The sequence below is a fragment of the Ixodes scapularis genome, unplaced genomic scaffold (assembly GCF_016920785.2).
Source record: "Ixodes scapularis isolate PalLabHiFi unplaced genomic scaffold, ASM1692078v2 PGA_scaffold0__279_contigs__length_252992795, whole genome shotgun sequence".
Classification (NCBI taxonomy): domain Eukaryota; kingdom Metazoa; phylum Arthropoda; class Arachnida; order Ixodida; family Ixodidae; genus Ixodes; species Ixodes scapularis.
The window spans coordinates 114,305,661-114,323,044 of record NW_024609835.1 but is presented as its reverse complement, the minus strand read 5'-3'; positions in this window follow the sequence as shown (position 1 = coordinate 114,323,044).

The window sequence follows — 17,384 nt, the reverse complement described above, 5'->3', positions numbered from 1 at the left end:
ATCCGCGGATGAAAAGCTTGAGTATCAACAGCCCAAGTGCACTCGGTGCCGATGCGGGCGATGCGGTTTCTGTCAACCGGTAGCCCAGCACAAGCCGTGACTGTTCCAGCTCTTCGTCATGACACGGTGTTGCAGATAGCAAAGTATAGTACAACTACACGGACCACCGAAGCAAACGCACTGTTATCGTAAATCTTGGCTTGTGATTGTGCCTTTGTAGATCATCTTATTCGTTTTGCTGGAGATGCAAACGACGGGCATAACCAAATCGTTTGAACATTCCGCATACCTCACAAAAGCATTTACCCAGTCACCTTGCGAAAAGCGCAAAACACGGAGTCCGTACCGTCCTGACCCCCCGGTCTTTTACCTGCTTTAGAGAGTTTGTACCTGCTAGTAGGTATGCCTACTAAAATTGAAAGTTGAAACTAGGGGCAGTGCCAGAGACAAAGTTGGGAAAGCTTGCTCGCTCTCCCCAATTTCTCAACTCTCAAGTGATTGTACCATAATAAATGCACCAATGCCTCTTCCCAAAGTAAAGAAAAATCACTATGTTCACTGAGTAAAAAATGGTTTCAGTTCATGCATCTGTGGGCAGGTAGGAAATCTTGCCCTAATTTATTTATACCGCATGGTGAGCGCAACAAACTCACTCGAGATTTACAGGAAAATATCGGTGGTGACTTCAGTTTCCCTGAAATTCTGTATAACAGGTCGTTTGCAGGACCGAATCATCTTCTCGAGCGGTGTGCGTCGCTGTGCAAACACGTCGCTGTGCAAATGCAGTCCAACAACACGAAACATAAAAACGGCAGATTTAGGACAACAATCCGAAGTCCATTGTTCAATTAAAACGACGTAATTTTGTTGAAAACGCCCGCAGATTTTTACTCACGGTATGCGTCGGGAATTTTCCACATCTTGAAACGGAACGAAGGGGGGTTTACTTTTAAAAACGCTCGCTGCGTCCTCCCGGACCAGCTGGACCGGATAAGCTGACGACGACGGGACTGAACCCATTGAACCTCAACCCCACAACCAATTTGAGCTCCGTGTTAGTGTGGGTTTCTACCTCCAAGCAACGGACCACACACCACGAACGTTTCGGCTTTTTCTCGCCTCGCCGGGTTGGCCCAAACATGAACGAGATCGCCGAAGTCAACGCAGCGCTGTCGTGAACCTTGCTTGTGGTTGCATACTCGTGGACCCTGTGACTCCCTTCGCTTTCAAAGCACACACGACGATTACGAATGATACTTTCTGTCTTCCGGGAACATCACAGAGGCACTTCTCCGGTCACGTCTTCGCAACATGTGCTCGCAAACTGCGGAGCTCCTCACGTCCTCACGTCCCTTCAAACCGAAACACTAGCGGCGCCATGCGTTGTAGCCAGATTTTCTCCGGTCAAACAAACTTATGATTTACCGCAGGAAAGGCTACAAGCGCGAGCTCTTTGCTTTAGGGCACATCTTAGCAGCACAAGCTCTCGTGCATTAAGGGCAGCAGCCAAGGCCACCAAGGCTACGAGCTTCCGCTCCTAGCCTTCGCTGCGGTACAACATAAGGTGAAAGGGAGTATAGCTTCCAGCGTACACCGGCGTTGCGCTTGCGCCGTGGCCAGATTTTCTCTGTCGGCTCCAACGTCAGCTTTCAAGATCACCTACAGATGCAGCAACACTGATATAAAGTTTTAATATGGCGGCCACCACGGACCGCCGTAAATTCTGAGGGAGGGCAAGGAGGTTAGAAGTACTAGAAGGGGGCACGTTGCAATATTGGCGAAGCCTAGTCATAAAAAGTTTAAACGATGTTGTGGCCAACGTGACCGTAGATCCCTCTGGCCATTGGTGCGTGTGACATGTCACGTGTAAGATGGATGGTTGATTGTAGAAGGATTCCTTCCAGGCTTGCGCGCACTCCGTCCGGTAGGTTTTATCCCATCGAAGGCTAGACTGTGGTGTATTCTGATATCCCATAGCTAGACGAAGGCTAGCTACGGTCACGTGATGTGATCACGTTGGCTTGATAAGTGAGGAGAGTAAGGATGAAAATGAGAAAGAGGCGAAGCGTCAAAGGAGCATGGCTTGTGGAGGCTACGTGGCTGGCGTCATGCCTTCTCCTACCAACACCTCCTAGAAATGAGTCCGTAGCGCTCCGAGTGGGCACGTCACAATGTCAAAGGAAGGAAGGCCATGGCGCAACTGCGTGAGAGTATTCCTGTTGTCGACGCGTATCGACGTGAAAAAAAAAAAATTTCTTCTTGAGCGGCGCGGTAATGTTTGTGCGCGTTTATCCGACATTAATACGCGTTTTAAAAGTGCAATCTTGTACAATTAATTATATATATAATATAAACGTAATATACAACGCGTTACGAAGGTTGAAAGTACCAAATTTATATTTCTGATTATCCCCATAACCGCGGGACCACGCGCAGTCCCGCAGCTCCCCACACTTTTCGAATGAACCGGCTCTGAATTTCCGATGCGGCATCTTCCATCGTACGGGCTCTGATTCTGGTAAATTTACGTTGCGTGTGAGCTGCTGACTGTCTGCAAAGGTACGCTGAGACATTTCAGAAGGGAAAGGAACCGACAAAAAAATTCATTCCTCCCCGCAGGGAGGGGCGCGCTCACGAGCAAGAGATGGGTAGACAATGTTAAGCCTCTCGTCTCACACTGCTGGTGCTGCTCTCGTGTGTGTGTGTGTGTGTGTGTGTGTGTGTGTGTGTGTGTGTGTGTGTGTGTGTGTGTGTGTGTGTGTGTGTGTGTGTGTGTGTGTGTGTGTGTGTGTGTGTGTGTGTGTGTGTGTGTGTGTGTGTGTGTGTGTGTGTGTGTGTGTGTGTGTGTGTGTGTGTGTGTGTGTGTGTGTGTGTGTGTGTGTGTGTGTGTGTGTGTGTGTGTGTGTGTGTGTGTGTGTGTGTGTGTGTGTGTGTGTGTGTGTGTGTGTGTGTGTGTGTGTGTGTGTGTGTGTGTGTGTGTGTGTGTGTGTGTGTGTGTGTGTGTGTGTGTGTGTGTGTGTGTGTGTGTGTGTGTGTGTGTGTGTGTGTGTGTGTGTGTGTGTGTGTGTGTGTGTGTGTGTGTGTGTGTGTGTGTGTGTGTGTGTGTGTGTGTGTGTGTGTGTGTGTGTGTGTGTGTGTGTGTGTGTGTGTGTGTGTGTGTGTGTGTGTGTGTGTGTGTGTGTGTGTGTGTGTGTGTGTGTGTGTGTGTGTGTGTGTGTGTGTGTGTGTGTGTGTGTGTGTGTGTGTGTGTGTGTGTGTGTGTGTGTGTGTGTGTGTGTGTGTGTGTGTGTGTGTGTGTGTGTGTGTGTGTGTGTGTGTGTGTGTGTGTGTGTGTGTGTGTGTGTGTGTGTGTGTGTGTGTGTGTGTGTGTGTGTGTGTGTGTGTGTGTGTGTGTGTGTGTGTGTGTGTGTGTGTGTGTGTGTGTGTGTGTGTGTGTGTGTGTGTGTGTGTGTGTGTGTGTGTGTGTGTGTGTGTGTGTGTGTGTGTGTGTGTGTGTGTGTGTGTGTGTGTGTGTGTGTGTGTGTGTGTGTGTGTGTGTGTGTGTGTGTGTGTGTGTGTGTGTGTGTGTGTGTGTGTGTGTGTGTGTGTGTGTGTGTGTGTGTGTGTGTGTGTGTGTGTGTGTGTGTGAATCTTTTGATCCTCCTACCCTTCGTTTGTTTTTTGGTTTTTTTTGTCGTCACCGCAGTCCCAAGAAGGTTTTTTTTTTCGCTTGATACTACGGCATTTACGTGAATTCGCGAAGCAAGTCCTGCTACGGTTTGAGCAGGGCCGGCCTTAGAGCAGCAAGCGCCCTGGGCAAACTGCGGCCGTGGCCCCCCCCCCCCCCCCCCCTCCTTTCACCTATTTACGCACCCAACAGCACGTTGTTAGTAAATATGCCAGAGTGAACCAGCGCGTATGGTCGCGATTTCGTCGTTGTCAGTCGAGAACCACATCCTAAAAAGTCGGTGTTGGTCACTGGTAACAATGATCAACATCTCCTTGTATCTACTGTTTACATTGAGCCTGCTTACTAACCTTCAAATTTAGGTCTTTTGAGGCCTGCACTTACTTCTTATCGCAAGTACCGGGCCGACGTTTGGTCTACAGGCCGGCGTCGTCTAAGAGAGCAGACGACAAGCTGAAACGCTTGAAAGAGCAGACGACAGTTCGAACGATCAGGCGGCCGTTTGAACTTGAAGACGCACTGAACGTAGTCCGCAGGTGGTCCGCACAACTTGACGGTTTTCTGGCGTTCATGTAGGAACAAAACAAATAAATCTGATCACCACAAGTATCCGTGAATCCAAGCCATAGTGCTTCCCGCCCAAGCAATCGTCGTCCGACGGCGTCTGCTTTTCCCTTTTTGCGGCACATATCCAGATTCTCTGACGAACCGAGCACGTGAAAACTGACCTTTAAACCTTTCTTGACACTTTTGGTACGGGCCCAGTCGCGGCGTTTTGACGAGAAGGCAGGTTTTTGTCTGGTTCCTATCAAAACAACGCAGGAATACACATCTGGCATAGGGACTTCTGCCCACAGCCCCAGACCGGAAGTGCGACCGACACGCCACCACAACGCCGTGACGTCACAGCAACGAGGTAGAGGGCCTTAGAGTGATAAACTAGTATACCGTTCATCAGGCAAAAGTGACCCCCGATTGGCCGCCGCCATGTTGTACAATTTTGACCACTAGACACGTGACCAGGCCAAATCTATGACGTAACCAGAGCAAATCTCTGGCGTCAACGAAAAGATGGCAGCGCCCAGTGCGTGTCGGAAGCGTTGTGGGCGTTGATCGGAGTGTGTGGATTTCGTGTGCGGAATTCGGTTTTTGAGGGTTTTGTGTGCTCTCCCGCGTAGGAATAACGTGAAGTAGGAGGGAATGAGGCTTTTCTTTTTTACTTAATTCAGAGTAAGCCAGGTTCGGTCCCGTGCTTCTCGTACGGGCTCGGATCACTACCTCGGACATCGCTCGGTCGTTCGAGTTTAATTAAAATATCCGCAATCGTTAACCACGGGAGCTCCTCCATAATCGCTGAGTCGAAGGATACGTCGAACCCATCCGGAACGCGGAGTCTAAAGGTATGTAGGACGTAACCAGAACGCGGAGTTCTAACGGTACGGCGGACGTGCCCGGGCAATTTTCTTAGCTCGATCGTCAAGATTCGCATTTGAAGCAGCGAGTGAAGTGTTGAAATCTCCGAACTGCTCGGTGCTGAGCTAACTACGGACCACTTCACTATGTGATCCGTAGTGACGTGAAAAAGACCGACGGCGGTCACTCCGGGGGGACGGCGGCTCCCGGCCGCCTGCCGGGTGCCTTCTGTGAAGGGGCGACAGTCGTGTAAGCAGTACTGTACCAGCTTCTCTTGTAGTTATGTTGTTCTCAAGCAGCTTCCCGATCACTAAACCCCGCAAACGCGTGCCGAAATTTCAAAAGGTGTCTGCCAACCTGGAAAGCCTTGAACTCCCAGGGAATTTCGGATCATCTGGGAAAGTCAGGGAATCATTCAAAAAGTGGGCTAAATAAGGGAAGACGACTAGTGAAAGCGGCATGGCGGTTGCTCGTCGGCACGGCCATGCTGAATGACATTGCCGAAATGTCATCCTTCGACTCAAAAACTCAAGGAATTTGATCAAAATAGTCAGGGAAAAACTTGAAAAAGTCGGGGAATTTGAAATCAGTAGTTTGTTAGACACAATGTTTGATTTTCTTGGCACTCCACGCGTTTTTACACACGACAGGCACACGCCCGTGTATCACACGGCAGCCAGGCCAAGCGGCTGCCAGCCACTTGTGCAAGGTCGATAAGACGCAAGCGTGGAACGCTTTCGGACTGCTGTAAATACACCAGCGGGAGCGTCCGGCCGCAGTCCGACTGCCCACGCTAGGACACCCGACACAGACTCCGCGTCCTGGGTACGTCTGACGTACCTTTAGATTTTGCATCCTAGGTACGTCAGACCTATCTTTAGACACAGCGCCTGATAATAGTAGTGAATAGGGTCACGTTCAGTGCGCAAGTCACTTTATTACACTCGGAGAGCGGAATTCCATTCCCGTTGCGCAGGTAGTTCCCGAGCTAGGCATGCACTTGAAGACTATGTTTCACTCTTTCATAAAGCAAGCTTTGCGGGACCCCTCCGCCCTTGTGCACCCATTCGCAGGTCGTGTCGCCTTTCCTCACGTAACTCCCGCAGGTTCATTGAGTTGCCGAGCCACTGCAGCCCTGGCGTCGCTCGGTACATACAAGAGGCGGCTCACGTCGGTCGTCCAGCAGCGTACTGGAGGGACGCAAAGCTAGCAGCCTCCTTGGTGCACGCAAGACGAGGCTGAGCAGAGCTCCAAGCTCTTCTGACGCACATGTGCACTCCAATGAGACCGGTGTCGCACCCCCATTCCTAGAGATGTGGTCGCACTGGCAGTCTTGTGGGTCCCTGGGGGCCGTCGAGGAGTGCCGGAAAGCAAAATTTCATCCTTCTTGCGCAGGTAGTTCCCCAGCTAGTCACTTCCTTGACGACGTCGCACCCTCTCTGGAAGCAAGCTTCGGGATGCTCTTGTGCACCCATTTGCAGGTCGTGTCGCCTTTGCTCACGTAACTCCCGCAGGTCCAGCGAGTTGCCGAGCCGCTGTAGCCCCGGCGTCGTTGGTCGTGCATCCTGGTCCTGGTCGTGCATCAACAACCGCTGCCCATTTCCGCTGAGTGCTTGGGTGTGGTAGCTTGACGTGCTTTCGCAGAAAGCTGTATGCCTTTGCCGAGTAAAAATGGAGCGTGAGGGCAAACTTGCGCACATCCTCTGCACATGCGTTTTTGTTGCGCCTGACTCTTTTTAAGACGAGGTTGCGCATTGTGTTGGTGAATGCATTGTCAAGTATGTCAACTGCTGGCTTAGGAAGTCGTTTCCTCAGTTTACGGAGCAGCGTGTTCAGCTTCCTAATCCTGGCCGTCTTCCGATTGATCTTCTTCTTTGCCTGTTTCAACAGTTTCCTCGCCTTCTGCAGCTTTTGCCTACTCGTGGCCAGGACCCTGTGCAGTCGTGGTGACACAGCTGCGTACGAGTGGTCACCGAAGGAAGTGTTGCGTCGCTTGAACACAGCTTCAGGGGGAGTCTCTGACGTCGTAGCCTGAGAGGGGGAAGTAACAAGCTCCAGTTTTCAGGTACTTCGGGCGACTAGTTGCACAACTTGCAAAGGTGTGTCTCTTGTATCTGAAAGTGGTGGTCAACGAATCACTAGAAAAGTGGCATCTTTGGGATCAAGTTGATAGGTTCGAGTAAAACATTCAGGTTCTTTGCAACGCTTTCAACCACCACCATTGTAATAATTCCATGGCATGCTGTATGCTTTTTACAATCATTCAATCATAAGTGGGTTACGCGTTTTCAGTATATACTGATATACATAAAAATATGACCTCCAAACGATTTTTCTTGAAATCTGCAAAAACCGAAAGAACCCGAATTGAGCTTGCTTTGAAGAGAAATTGCACTTTCCACGGCAGGGAACCTTGATAAACGTCTGTACTTTTGTTGAACCACAACACCGACCGCACTGAACTGTCTGCGAGGCTGCTCTTTTTCTTTGGAAATTGTTTTTATGTGCTCCATTTAGCAATGAGTAGTGCATATCATGTTGTGTCTCCTAGAAACGCCACAGATATGCATTTGCTTTTACCACATAAGTACCGTGACACTCCGAGTTTTAGTCGATATCAAAAAAAGACACTGATAAGCTCAAAATTCGAGAGAACAAATAAGCACCAAAAAATCACCCCCATTTTTAAAAAAATAAAACTACGAGAGCACCTCAGCTTTCTTTCATGATGTGAGAATGCGTGAGCATTACCTTTGGCCGAGTTATATTGACGTCAATGAGCAAGGTTGACCCAATGAATAGCACACTAGTTTTGCGATCATGAGAGCCTAGGTTCGAAACCGGGCAGGGGATAATTTATTTCTAGGTTTATTTTTTGTTCGATCACGTGATTAATAATTAAGTCACATGACGAAAATGATAACGTGAGCACAGCTGTTTGTTTTTCTCTTATTTTCTTTTTCCTTAGATTGCGTCGCATTGGTCACGGCATTTGGACACAACTTTTGGTTACAGCTTTTGGCTGCACCCTTTGATCACTGCTCTTCTTTTGCTCACTGAGCCAGGTAATACTCACAAATTAAAAAACACCTAAAACATGGAACCCTATTCATAAGCCAGAACTCCCAGCACCCCCTTTTTGTGGGTCAGTGCCAGTTCTGGCCAACGCATAAAAGGTGTGGTCACATATCACACTGCACAGTATAACCTGCCAAGAATGCATGCCCTGGCACACAGTCTTGTGGAATACAGGCAGTCTTGAATGTCACCGCTCGTTGTTCTGCTGACAGGTCTCACCCTCCAGAGAGGCAGCCTGGATCGACGACTGATCAGCCAACCCCAGGAGAGGCCCATGCTGGTTCTGGAAGCAATGTAAAGCTGGTTACTTCCCCCTCTCAGGCTACGACGTCAGAGGCTCCCCCTGAAGCTGTGTTCAAGCGACGCAACACTTCCTTCGGTGACCACTCGTACGCAGCTGTGTCACCACGACTGCACAGGGTCCTGGCCACGAGTAGGCAAAAGCTGCAGAAGGCGAGGAAACTGTTGAAACAGGCAAAGAAGAAGATCAATCGGAAGACGGCCAGGATTAGGAAGCTGAACACGCTGCTCCGTGAACTGAGGAAACGACTTCCTAAGCCAGCAGTTGACATACTTGACGATGCATTCACCAACACAATGCGCAACCTCGTCTTAAAAAGAGTGAGGCGCAACAAAAATGCATGTACAGAGGATGTGCGCAAGTTTGCCCTCACGCTCCATTTTTACTCGGCAAAGGCATACAGCTTTCTGCGAAAGCACGTCAAGCTACCACACCCAAGCACTCAGCGGAAATGGGCAGCGGTGGTTGATGCACGACCAGGACCAGGATGCACGACCAGCGACGCCGGGGCTACAGCGGCTCGGCAACTCGCTGGACCTGCGGGAGTTACGTGAGCAAAGGCGACACGACCTGCAAATGGGTGCACAAGAGCATCCCGAAGCTTGCTTCCAGAAAGGGTGCGACGTCGTCAAGGAAGTGACTAGCTGGGGAACTACCTGCGCAAGAAGGATGGAATTTTGCTTTCTGGCACTCCTCGACGGCCCCCAGGGACCGACAAGACTGCCAGTGCGACCACATCTCTAGGAATCGGGGTGCAACACCGGTCTCATTGGAGTGCACATGTGCGTCAGAAGAGCTTGGAGCTCTGCTCAGCCTCGTCTTGCGTGCACCAAGGAGGCTGCTAGCTTTGCGTCCCTCCAGTACGCTGCTGGACGACCGACGTGAGCCGCCTCTTGTATGTACCGAGCGACGCCAGGGCTGCAGTGGCTCGGCAACTCACTGAACCTGCGGGAGTTACGTGAGGAAAGGCGACACGACCTGCGAATGGGTGCACAAGGGCAGAGGGGTCCCGCAAAGCTTGCTTTATGGAATAGTGAAACATAGTCTTCAAGTGCATGCCTAGCTCGGGAACTACCTGTGCAACGGGAATGGAATTCCGCTCTCCGAGTGTAATAAAGTGACTTGCGCACTGAACGTGACCCTATTCACTACAATTATCAGGCGCTGTGTCTAAAGATAGGTCTGACGTACCTAGGATGCAAAATCTAAAGATACGTCAGACGTACCCAGGACGCGGAGTTTGTGTCGGGTGTCCTAGCGTGGGCAGTCGGACTGCGGCCGGACGCTCCCGCTGGTGTATTTACAGCAGTCCGAAAGCGTTCCACGCTTGCGTCTTATCGACCTTGCACAAGTGGCTGGCAGCCGCTTGGCCTGGCTGCCGTGTGATACACGGGCGTGTGCCTGTCGTGTGTAAAAACGCGTGGAGTGCCAAGAAAATCAAACATTGTGTCTAACAAACTACTGATTTCAAATTCCCCGACTTTTTCAAGTTTTTCCCTGACTATTTTGATCAAATTTCTTGAGTTTTTGAGTCGAAGGATGACATTTCGGCAATGTCATTCAGCATGGCCGTGCCGACGAGCAACCGCCATGCCGCTTTCACTAGTCGTCTTCCCTTATTTAGCCCACTTTTTGAATGATTCCCTGACTTTCCCAGATGATCCGAAATTCCCTGGGAGTTCAAGGCTTTCCAGGTTGGCAGACACCTTTTGAAATTTCGGCACGCGTTTGCGGGGTTTAGTGATCGGGAAGCTGCTCGAGAACAACATAACTATAAGAGAAGCTAGTACAGTACTGCTTACACGACTGTCGCCCCTTCACAGAAGGCACCCGGCAGGCGGCCGGAAGCCGCCGTCCCCCCGGAGTGACCGCCGTCGGTCTTTTTCACGTCACTACGGATCACATAGTGAAGTGGTCCGTAGTTAGCTCAGCACCGAGCAGTTCGGAGATTTCAACACTTCACTCGCTGCTTCAAGTGCGAATCTTGACGGTCGAGCTAAGAAAATTGCCCGGGCACGTCCGCCGTACCGTTAGAACTCCGCGTTCTGGTTACGTCCTACATACCTTTAGACTCCGCGTTCCGGATGGGTTCGACGTATCCTTCGACTCAGCGATTATGGAGGAGCTCCCGTGGTTAACGATTGCGGATATTGCAGTATGTACAAATAAATAAATAAACTCGAACGACCGAGCGATGTCCGAGGTAGTGATCCGAGCCCGTACGAGAAGCACGGGACCGAATCTGGCTTACTCTGAATTAAATAAAAAAGAAAAGCCTCATTCCCTCCTACTTCACGTTATTCCTACGCGGGGAGCATACAAAACCCTCAAAAACCGAATTCCGCACACGAAATCCACACACTCCGATCAGCGCCCACAACGCTTCCGACACGCACTGGGCGCTGCCATCTTATCGTTGACGCCAGAGATTTGGTCTGGTTACGTCATAGATTTGGCCTGGTCACGTGTCTAGTGGTCAAAATTGTACAACATGGCGGCGGTCAATTGGGGGTCACTTTCAGCTGCCAATTTATCACTCTAATGCCCTATACCTCGTTGCGTCACAGAGATGAGTTGGTGTGTACAGTCCCATACCATTTAGGTCAGCGAAGTTTCGTTGTAAACATTCGTGTTTTTCAGTGTTAATCGCAAAAAAGAAATGTTGTAAATATCCCAAAATGCCTCGACAAAACAAAATGTTCGAGAGAAAAAAATGAAAGCCGTTTACAACTCCCTGTAACGCCGAATTAGAGCGCAGCTCTTGAGGAGGAGGAGGGAAGGGTACTGGGGGGTGGGTCAAGTGACCTCGGGGGGCGGGGGGTCACGTGACCTTGTGGGTCACGTGACCTTGTCGGAGTCACGTGACCTTGGGGCGTCACGTGACGTCGGGGGGTCACGTGACCTGGGGCCACGTGACGATACCGATGACGTCATCAGTAGCGTCACTGATGACGCCATCAGTGATGATGATGACGATGCGAATGCCGGTGACGTCATCAGTGACGTCACTAATGACGTCATCAGTGATGATGACGATGACGATGCGGATGCCGGTGACGTCATCAGTGACGTCACTGACGACGTCATCAGTGCCTATGACGTCAACGGGGGGTCACGTGACCTCGGGGGGTATCCCCAGGTCACGTGACCCCAGGGGGGGTCACGACCTGGGTAACCATCGTGACCCTCGTGAGGGTAACCCTAGTAACCCTTGTGAGGGCAACTCTCGTGACCCTCGTGAGGGTAACTCTCGTGACCCTCGTAAGGGTAACTCTCATAACCCTCGTGACCCTCGTGAGGGTAACTCTCATAACCCTCGTGACCCTCGTGAGGGTAACCCTCGTGAAGGTTACCCTCACGAGGGTTACTAACCCTCGTAACCCTCAAAAGGGTTACCTTCACGAGGGTTACCCTCACGAGGGTTACTAACCCTCGTAACCCTCGGGAGGGTTACAAGGGTAAGTAACCCTCGTGAGGGTAACCCTCGTGAAGGTAACCCTTTTGAGGGTAACTAACCCTCGTAACCCTCGTGAGGGTTACGAGGGTAAGTAACCCTCGTGGCCCTCGTGATCCTCGTGAGGGTTACCCTCATGAGATTAACCCTCGTAACCCTCGTAACCCTCACGAGGGTTACGAGGGTTGCGGTTACGCCGACGCCGACGGCGACGCCGCTCAAGCCGGGAACGGGCCCCTAAGAGCTGCGCTCTAAAATGAAAGCCGTTTACAGTCCCTGTGACACCGAATTGGAGCGCAGCTCTTCAGGAGGAGGAGGGAAGGGTACTGAGGGTTACCTGTTCTCGGGGCGGGGGAGGGGGGGGGGTCATGTGACCTTGGGGGGTCACGTGACCCCCCGAAAAAGTTTTCCGCTAGATTTAGCGGGGAAATTTTTCCGCTAGGTTTAACGGGAAAATTTTTCCGCTAGACAGCGGGGAATTTTTTTCCGCTAAATCTAGCGGGGAACTTTTTCCGCTAGATTTAGCGCGGAATTTTTTCCGCTAGATTTAGCGGGGAAATTTTTCCGCTGGATTTAGCGGAGGAATTTTTCCGCTAAATTTACCGGAGAAATTTTTCCGCTAGATTTAGCGGAGAAAATTTTCCGCTAGATTTAGCGGGAAAATTTTCCGCTAGATTTAGCGGGGAATTTTTTCCGCTAAATAGCGGGGAAAATTTTTCTGCTAGATCTAGCGGAAAAATTTCTAGATTTAGCGGGGAATATTTTCCCGCTAGGTTTTTCTGCTAGATTTAGCGGAGAAATTTTTCCGCTAAATTTAGCGGGAAAATTTTTCCGCTAAATTGAGCGGGGAATTTTTTCCGCTAGATTTAGCGGGGAATATTTTCCGCTAGATTTAGCGGGGAAATTTTCCCGCTAGATCTAGCGGAAAAATTTCTAGATTTAGCGGGGAATATTTTCCCGCTAGATTTTTCTGCTAGGTTCCGCTAAATGTTGCGGAAATTTTTCCGCTAGATTTAGCGGGGAAATTTTTTCGCTAGATTTAGGGGGGAAATTTTCCGCTAGATTTAGCGGGGAATATTTTCCCGCTAGATTTTTCTGCTAGATTTAGCGGAGAAATTTTTCCGCTAGATTTAGCGGGGAAATTTTTCCGCTACATTTAGCGGGGAGTTTTTCCCGCTAGATTTATCGGGGAATTTTTTCCGCTAGCGGGGAAATTTTTTCGTTAAATCTAGCGGGCAAATTTTTCCGCTAGATTTAGGGGGAAATTTTTCCGCTGGGTTTAGCGGGGAAATTTTTCCGCTCGATTTAGCGGGGAATATTTTCCGCTAGATTTAGCGGGGAAATTTTTACGCTAGATTTAGCGGGGAAATTTACCCATAAGTGCACCGCGCGGTTACGCCGACGGCAACGCCGACGCCGCTCAAGCCGGAAACGGGCCCCTAAGAGCTGCGCTCTAAAAAAATAGAAGTAAGCCCACACCGTGAATCGAACCCGGGTCCGCTATGTATGAAGCACACATCGTACCACTAAGGTATACGCTACCGCTTTGGAAACGAGCGTTGCAACCGCTGCCTATATTGGCGGCGGCAGCGCATACCTCCACGAACCATCCAATCCGGTGTGAACGTCGTTGCTGGGGTGTGTATCGCCTGCGCGTTAACAATATGCCACCGCGGGTCGGGGGGCGGTGCTTTTGGTATTCCTTGGGCGCGGCCGGCCAGTGTTTGCCCTGCTCAGTGGCGGCTGTTTCAGGGAGGGGGGGAGGGGGGGGACAAAACACATGCTTTGCCCCCCCCCCCCCCCCCCCCACACACACACTCTGAGAAGTGGGGAAGGGGGGCGGTTGGTACGCCCATGGCTGCTGATTGCACCGCGAACTGGTTAATTTCGTTTCTTTTTGCACAGGGAGATCAGACACTCTTTCGAGAGAGTCGCGGGGGTGAAATCTAGGCTCTTTGGACGCAACGCCATTCCGACTTCTGGTAGATTATTTCGCAACATTATGACACAACTCCATGAAAGAAATGTATAGCATATTTCGTTTTTCTATTGACGATATAAACAATCTACATGCTATTTGCAAATCGCATCGTACGAAAAATCTCGGAACACGGAAATAGCCGAAAAACAAAGCGGTTAAAACGCAAGAAACGACGAAGACTCACAACACCTTATGGCCCATCACCTCAAGGTTTGCGCTCCCTGTGCCCATGAGTTCCCGTCCGCGCGTGTTCTGGGGGCCAACAAAAACCGCTACGGGCGGGAGATCGTGGAGGCGTACGCCATAAAAGAGGCTCCAAACTTCCGAAGAACATTTCGTCGGCCTCGCTGTCGCTGTCGGAGAGAGAGGTGCCATTTCTGAGACTGGATTTGACGACCTTGGCAGGCCGGGCAAGTGGTTCTTGCTCCTGAGGGGGAATCAGGACGCCATCCTCCCTTCCCTTCCTTCCAGCTGTCTCTGCGGTTTACTTTCCCCCTGTTTCCTCCCGGGGCCTTGTCTTGCCCCCCTCCTTCTCCTTCTCCCCCCCCCCCCCCCCCCCTTTAAATTTCCCTCTCCCATGGTAGAGTTCCGAAGGCGAAGCGTCCGGCAATAAATTATTTGTCTGTTGAAAGTTGAAAGATGTGTTGTCCCGTCCCCTGCCCGAAGGAAAAATCCATCAATGTAACCCTGTTTGGCAGTCAATGTTTTCTAGTGGACCGCTGACTGTGCCTCACTGTACGTCAAGCATAAGGCCAACAAGTTACTCTGACCGACAGTCAAACTCCAGTCAGACTCCACTTGTCGGCTTTCGGATGGTTTCCTGGGGACCTATGTTGGACTTTCGAGAAACTAGAAACAGAAGTGACGTAGTGGCAGGTGACGCGTAACCAAGCAACGGCGCACACCGCGAAACCGCCCTCTATGACGCCGTGACGACATGGCAAGATTGGCGTCTGTCACTCACTTGAGAGGCGTCAAGAGCCAACCGCCGAAGAGCGGAAGTAGCTACGCTGTCCCCCTGCCGTACCCACGCTTTCCCGGTGGTACCTAGTCCCTACGCAAGCGTCCGTTTCTCCGGCAACCGGAAAAGCATTTTCTGCTTTTAGTCAAGCGATGGCAGCCAATCCCTTGCGGCGGTGACCTTCACATCGGCTCTTTTTTAAAGAAACTTGTCAAACTAAAAAAATACACGTGTTCTATTGAAATGAACAACTGATTTTGTAGCGGTTCTAGAAAATATTAGATGCAATAAACTCGCATAAAAGGTTAGAAAAACATGCGGGACGCGGATGAGCGCCTAGTTCAAATTACTGGCGCTCATGACTGCTCATGAAACGGGAGGATGTGGCCTCTCTGGTACGCGGCGCAACTGAGCTGAGCCCGGCGCTGTCCAGAGACGACAAAGTTCGTCTCTGGAACGAGCTAACCTCCCGGCTCAACTTCCTCGGGCCTCCAAAGAAGGAGCCGGAAGGTTGGAAACGCTACTTGGCCATGCGGGTGTCTAAGGCGCGGGCGCGGGCTACGGAGCTGGCGAAACAGGCGAGGTAATTTGCGTAGTCTACTCATAGTGTGGACCAAGCTATTGAATTACTTCCTTTACCCGCAGGCAAACAGGGGGCGGAGGCGCCCGGGTGCGCTCACTGGCGTCATCATACTCACGTATTTTGACGCTGGTGGGCGAGGACTCGGCCCTGGGCGCTCCCGGGTTTTCTTTATTTGAAACCAAGAGGCCTGCACTCTAGCCACAACTTGGCACCCGCCTGAAACTGGCCACCGGGTTTGCCATTTTTCTTATATCGTAATAAAGTGGAGATTTGGGCCAGTTCGTTCATTGCAAACAGAAAAAGCGACGAAAAAAACACAGGGACGCGGCCGAAGGGAAACAGGACAAGGTGCACTCTCAACTTAAGTTGAATTTCCAATAAACTTCAGTTGAAAGTGCGTCTTGTCCTGTTTCCTTCGTCTGTGTCCCTGTGTTTTTTGTTTGTTTTCTTATATCATTGTTGATCTCAACATGCCTCTACTATAGAATCTGTCATGCTTCCATGTGCGACAAAACACAAACGAAATGGCAGTGTGCTGAATTAAGTGAAGTGTGAAATAATGTCTGTGATATATCCTGGATAATGGCAAAGAGTTTATACACTGTTCCATGCTCAATTTCACTTTAAAGAAAGTATTGCAACCTGTGTTTTCAAACATGTTTATTTTTCACGTTACGGCATTGTTATAAAAAAAAAGAAAGCACTTTCAAAGACAAACTGCTTGTTGTCTTCTTTATACATTCAAACAGACACAAATCCAATATGCGATTATCGAGTAATACACTTGGCTCTGTGGTAGCCATAATAGATTGTAAAATGGAGCAGGGCAATGGAAGTGTAGAGAAAAAGAATCAATGTCCAAACCCGATACAAACAATATATTGCAGTAAAAGAAGCAAAACAGGTCTCACCAGTAGCCTCATTGAGTTCTCCGTTTCCTACAAGGGCGAGCCAGATGCCCCGTTGGCTAGCTAAATAACCCTACAAAACCTTCTGTTATTGTCCGACGCATCTTATGCACCCTGCTTGCAAATTAAAAAAAGGCTCTAACAACATCACCGTGATGCACCGAATAGCTTTTCGGAGGCAGTTCTACATGTCCGTAAAGGTAACATGGTGGTTGTGCGATGAACTGCGCAAAGCGTTGGAGTTGACACTGTGGAGCTTATGGACGGCCATGACTGTGGAGCAACAACTGAAGCACATGCTGAGGTTGTTGAGGCCTCCGAGGCGTCGTTTTTGGGGGCACCGAGATGTCGCCAAAGAGTTGTTCAATGTTTCATTTCTTTCTTTTTTGTGCTAACTGAACTTGAGTGATTCCATCTTTATTAAGAATAAATATAGACCGACACGCTGTTTACAAACAAGCCCGCCTTTGCCCACACCAGGTGTGGGCACTGCGCATGCGCAGAAACCGAATTTGGGAGGAGTGAAGCGTCTGCGCATGCGCTGTGCCGCCGACAGCGCCACCGCAGTTGCATGACGTCAGAGCCGCGTGTCGGTCTATGAAAAAATTAATGAAAAAAAATATTGACAAATTTTAATGATATTTAAACCGAAAAAGAAATGCGACATTTGTATTCAGTTCAATTTTTTTTTCTTCTTGTAGTGCCGTGGCCGTTGGTGATTGCAGCCGTGTAATCAGCCGCTTGCAGGGCAACTATGGTCGAAAACGGAACCAAAATAAATTACTGGTACCGCTTTAGTGGCACAACTCTCGGCCTGCAGACAACAGCCAGTTCCTTGGTGCAGTGACACACACGCTTCCGCTATGTGGTTTTATGTGCCTCGCTCCGACGCTCTTATTGGGTCGCGGAAGCTGTAAGCTCCACAGTTCGCCAAGTTACTATGAAACAGAGTAGCACACTTGGTCACCGTTCCCCCCTAGTGCCTGCCATGATTGTCCTTAATCACATTTGGCTGTGATCCGCAATTGGCATACGAGT